Genomic DNA, 6,000 nt, shown 5'->3' with positions numbered 1-6,000 from the left:
GACAAATCAGCTCCCATCTGAAGTTCCACTTCCTTGGCAATGGCACCAGGCACCCCAGATTTATTGATTACAACCATTGTTTCTATGACTGTTGGAATCCTTAAAGGGGACCCACATTTTTAGGACCGAACTTCTCCAGAACGCCTTCTTTCTCCACAAGAGCAGTGTTGTAGGTTGCTTCACATACTCTTCCTATTAGGGTAACGCCATAACTGTTAACTTCCTCTATACAGTTGTTTAAGGTCTCATTGGTTGTATTGTGTGTAATAAGAAATCTCATGTTCTTGTATGTGACTTCTACAGGAGCAAGGCGTTTCATTCAAGCCATATAAATTTAGTTTTTTTTAAAGAAACATGGAATAGGGTTATGAAAGAATTAAAAAATTGAATAAAGAAATGATTCCAAGCAAAATCCAAAGCCAGAGGTGGGTGAGAGAGAGAGAGAGAGAGAGAGAGAGAGAGAGAGAGAGAGAGAGAAACTGAAATCTGATTCAATATTTATATACTCCACTTAAAAGTTTAAATGGTTGAGGACAGGAACTCAATGTATTTGTCCATTGGCACAAAAGATGTGGTATAGTGAGTGGTGAACAGAATGCATTCTATGACTAACTATTGGGTTACAATGATTTTGGGAACTGCGTTGTAACGTGTGTATTTTTCCGTCTCACAAATAATGTTTTGTCATTTGTCTTAGTGAAAATAACTGCTGTGCAAATAGATAAAAAAAAAATAAAACATTCCCCCAAACTTCAGTTCCTTTTTTCCCCCACTGTGGCATTTCAGCACCGGGCCTGCTGGGGATGCAGCTATCGAGGAGCTCTGTCTGTAGCTCCTGAAATAAAGCTGTATCTATCTTTTCATCTTTTCACATGTGTGTCCAGAGAAACATGCAACTTTCTAGGGGTAGGAATGGAATGCTGAAGTTGAATTCATAAAGGAGAGCGAGAAAGAGGGAGAGAGAGGGCGATTTTTATTTTAATATCTGTCTTTCTGGGGGAAAAGCACAGGTTTGCAAAGTCAGTTTTAAAAAGAGTACTGATTGTTTCTTGTGTTTGCAAACTCTTTTCAAATGTGTAAGGTGGGGGAACGAAAGTGTTGAACTTCAGGAGAGGAGTTGTTTGGCTTCATGTTTGAGTACTTTGACAACAAGGACTATTGTAATAGTTTGTCATTTTCATCCAGTTTGCCAGGTCACAGGTAGGCTGAAGGGTGGGGAATGGTGCTAAGCTGAGCTGATTGGTGCGTCCACTCTTCCACCTTTTGCAGATCATGGCAGGGGCACCCATGGCCCACACCAAGGTTCTCCAGCTTCCTCGCTCTGCTCATCCCCTATGTACCCGCTTCTCCCTCCATCTTGCTCTTAAGCATCCTGGAGTCAGTTTCTGGAGACAATGTTTAACAAACTCCCTTTTCCTTCTTACTATCTGTCCTGTTTCCTATGCAGGTCACCTGTCCCCTGTGATGCTACAGATGCTCCATTCACACCTGTGTGTGCTGTTAAAATAGCAGTCAGTCTGGGGAGACTGAGAGCAGACGTTGTAGCTGTCTGGAAGCACATTCTTCTGTGTGTCTGGTTTGGAAAGCCGACCATCCTGTAGGAAGTTCCTTAATTGTTTACCAAACTGTACAGTTGATGCAGGTCTAGGACTTTGCTGTTTTTCTTGGGCGAGTTGTAACCTAGAATTACCATTCTATGAGTCTGCTTTCTCACACCGACTGAGCTTTGCCCTGGGAAATCCTGCTACAATACCCTTTGTGCCCTTCCAGTGCTGCAGTTCAGACACTCGGAAACTTACCTGAAGCTCTCCATCCAGAAATTCAGTTTACCTGAGTGCACTCAGCTTACTAATTAGTCTAGTTACTGGCCATTTTTCCTGAATTACTCTGTTTTCTTGTTTGTGTCACTATGTACAACATTGTGTTTCACTATGTTCACTTCTTTTTATGAGTAGCTGTTCATCTTTTAAAAGTTGGGATTCACTTTGAATTAATTGCTATGTTGTCTCAGGTAGAAAAATACTAATTTTCAAAGATAATGTATTTAAATATATACCTCCATTCCCTTATCCCCAATTGACAACTAATAAACTACATAGGAAAACAACCTCTTCTCGACAAGCAATCGCTGTGTTTGTTTGTTTGTTTGTTTGTTTGTTTTTTGACATCTGACAGGGGTCCTTTAATGACTGACAGTGGTGAGGCAGAGCCACACTTGACAAAAGCTCACATGGATGGGACCATGCAAATGAGCCTCATGAGTATTCATGACAAACTAATGAGAGGAGAAACAGGGCTGTGATGAGGGCAAGGCTAGAGGTGGAAGTAATGAGTTCACTAGGCACATAGTAACTATGATGTCTGCGGCCGGCCTGGGCAGCGAGTGATTGACAGGGGAGCCATGGCTGGCACTGATCCACCTTCAATGACTGACGGTGGGGGCTGTGATACACTTGATGGACGGTTCCCATGGGAAGAGTCTCTGGGTGTGTGGAGGGGAATGGTGACACCTGTAGCCATCACTCAGGCAGGGCTGGGACCTCACATAGTCAAGAAGTGTGTGTGGGGGGGTGTGTATAACATCACCAGCAGCAGAGGCCAAGCCCCAGTGTGCATTTGACGTCAGGATTGCCCCCCAGTCATGCACACAGACCCACCCAATGCTTTCACCATTTAGTGTTATGTTTTCTACCCTTTTGTACAAGGATTTTCCTACATGTTGTATTCTGGTTCTCAAGTTGGAGGGTATTTTTACTTAGCATTTGTCCTTGGCAAATGGCGTTTTGTAATTCCTTCTATATATCAGTCTCAACCTTAAGTCATAGGATTGTAAGTCTTGTGCCTGATACTTAAAAATGAACATGAAACACTACTTGTTTTTTTTAACATTTGTTCCAAAATTTAGTAATAATTGGTAAATTCCTTTGTATGGCCTATGCTATAAGACTCTTTGCTAAGGGGTTTCTCATTTAATATTCCAAAGGTCTATTTAAATTCAGTGTACTGAGAAAGGAACAGGTTTACAGAGATAACAATACTTGGTTGGGTCACATGGTATAAAAGGAACCAAGATTTTTACTTTCCTTTGATTCATGACCCAGGTGCTAACTCTTTAGTGAGCTACATTTTAAAAGGACAAAATTTTTCATTTTTGCCATATATTTGTAAGTGTGTTTTACTACAAATTACTGGCAGTATTTTGTTATTTCTGCCCAAGAGGACGTTGTCTGATTCCTGGCAGCTGTAGTGACTGGTTTTTGCAGGATGCTGAGACTTGGACTGTAGGCCTCATGATCGCACCGCAAGTTCTTTTGACCTGGGAACCATCTGTCTAGTAACCAGAGCTGTAGTTTATAAAAAGGCGAATACAGATTTAAACATGGACACTAAGGGAGGATAAACACACATGCAAGCATGACAGGCATGAGAGAAAGAAAAGCAGATGTGGGGAAGTGAGCTGTGTAATCCAAAGACAGAAGTAAGCTGAGGCCAAGAACAGATGATTTGAAACACCTATAATTAATTAATTAATAAATTAATACATTAGTGTATTCTGTGTGAAAATGTCTATATGTGTCAGTGCGAATATATGGAGGTCAGAGGACAATGAGTGGGGAGGTCATCCTCCTATCACATGGGATAGAACTTGGATCCTCATGATTGATGACAAGTTGCTTAACCCCCTTTTGAAAATTAAATTTTTTATTATTTTTTATTAGATATATTTCTTTGTTTCTCCATCTTTATTAAATTGGGTATTTCTTATTTACATTTCAATTGTTATTTCCTTTTCCAGTTCCCGGCCAACATCCCCCTAACCCCTCACCCTCCCCTTCTATATGGGCTTCCCCTCCCCATCCTTCCCCAATAACCACCCTCCCCCCCAAAAATCACATTCATTGGGAGTTCAGTCTTGGCAGGACCAAGGGCTTCCCCTTCCACTGGTGCACTTACTAGGCTATTCATTGCTAACTATGAGGTTGGAGGCCATGGTCAGTCCATGTATAGCCTTTGGGTAGTGGCTTAGTCCTTGGAAGCTCTGGTTGGTTGGCATTGTTGTTCATATGGGGTCTCAAGCCCCTTCAAGTTCTTCCAGTCCTTTCTCTGATTCCTTCAACGGGGGTCTGTTTCTCAGTTCAGTGGTTTGCTGCTGGCATTCGCCTATGGATTTGCCTTATTCTGGCTGTGTTTCTCAGGAGAGATCTACATTTGGTTCCTGTCAGCCGGGACTTCTTTGCTTCATCCATCTTATCTAGTTTGCTGGCTGTATATGTATGGGCCACATGTGGGGCAGGCTCTGAATGGGTGTTCCTTCTGTGTCTGTTGTAATCTTTGCCTCCCTATTCCCTCCCAAGTGTATTCTTGTTCCCCTTTTAAAGAAGGAGTGAAGCATTTGCATTTTAGTCATCCTTCTTGAGTTTCATGTGTTCTGTGCATCTAGGGTAATTTGAGCATTTGGGCTAATATCCACTTATCAGTGAGTGCATAACATGTATGTTTTTTTGTGATTGGATTACCTCACTCAGGATGATATTTTCCAGTTCCATCCATTTGCCTATGAATTTCATAAAGTCATTGTTTTTGATAGCTGAGTGGTATTCCATTGTATATATGTACCACATTTTCTGTATCCATTCCTCTGTTGAAGGGCATCTGGGTTCTTTCCAGCTTCTGGCTATTATAAACAAGGCTGCTATGAACATAGTGGAGCACGTGTCTTTGTTATATGTTGGGGCATCTTTTGGGTATATGCCCAAGAGAGGTATAGCTGGATCTTCAGGTAGTTCAATGTCCAATTATCTGAGGAATCTCCAGACTGATTTCCAGAATGGTTGTACCGGTCTGCAAACCCACCAACAATGGAGGAGTGTTCCTCTTTCTCCTCATCCTCGCCAGCATTTGCTGTCACCTGAGTTTTTGATCTTAGCCATTCTCACTGGTGTGAGGTGAAATCTCAGGGTTGTTTTGATTTGCATTTCCCTTATGACTAAAGATGTTGAACATTTCTTTAGGTGTTTCTCAGCCATTCGGCATTCCTCAGCTGTGAATTCTTTGTTTAGCTCTGAACCCCATTTTTTAATAGGGTTATTTGTCTCCCTGCGGTCTAACTTGAGTTCTTTGTATATTTTGGATATAAGCCTTCTATCAGTTGTAGTGTTGGTAAACATCTTTTCCCAATCTGTTGCTTATCGCTTTGTCCTAACAACTGTGTCCTTTGGCTTACAGAAATTTTGCAGTTTTCTGAGATCCCATTTTTCGATTCTTGAGCATAAGCCATTGGTGTTTTGTTCAGGAAATTTTCTCCAGTGCCCACATGTTTGAGATGCTTCCCCTCTTTTTCTTCTATTAGTTTGAGTGTATCTGGTTTGATGTGGAGGTCCTTGATCCACTTGGACTTAAGCTTTGTACAGGGTGATAAGCATGGATCGATCTGCATTCTTCTACATGCTGACCTGCAGTTGAACCAGCACTATTTGCTGAAAATGCTATCTTTTCTCCGTTGGATGGTTTTGGCTCCTTTGTCAAAAATCAAGTGACCATAGGTTTGTGGGCTCATTTCTGGGTCTTCAATTCTGTTCCATTGGTCTATCTGTCTGTCTCTGTACCAATACCATGCAGTTTTTATCACTATTGCTCTGTAATACTGCTTGAGTTCAGCGATAGTGATTCCCCCAGAAATCCCTTTATTGTTGAGGATATTTTTAGCTCTCCTGGGTTTTTTGTTATTCCAGATGAATTTTCAAATTTTTCTGTCTAACTCTCTGAAGAATTGGATTAGTATTTTGATGGGAATTGCATTGAATCTGTAGATTGCTTTTGGTAAAATAGCCATTTTTACTATATTAATCCTGCCAATCCATGAGCATGGGAGATCTTTCCATCTTCTGAGGTCTTCTTCAATTTCTTTCTTCAGAGGCTTGAAGTTCTTATTATATAGATCTTTCACTTGCTTGGTTAAAGTGACACGGAGGTATTTTATATTATTTGGTACTATTATGA

This window comes from Rattus norvegicus, chromosome 12 (genome assembly GCF_036323735.1).
Source record: "Rattus norvegicus strain BN/NHsdMcwi chromosome 12, GRCr8, whole genome shotgun sequence".
NCBI lineage: Eukaryota > Metazoa > Chordata > Mammalia > Rodentia > Muridae > Rattus > Rattus norvegicus.
The sequence above is the reverse complement of the archived record's forward strand: the minus strand, read 5'-3'. Positions refer to the sequence as shown.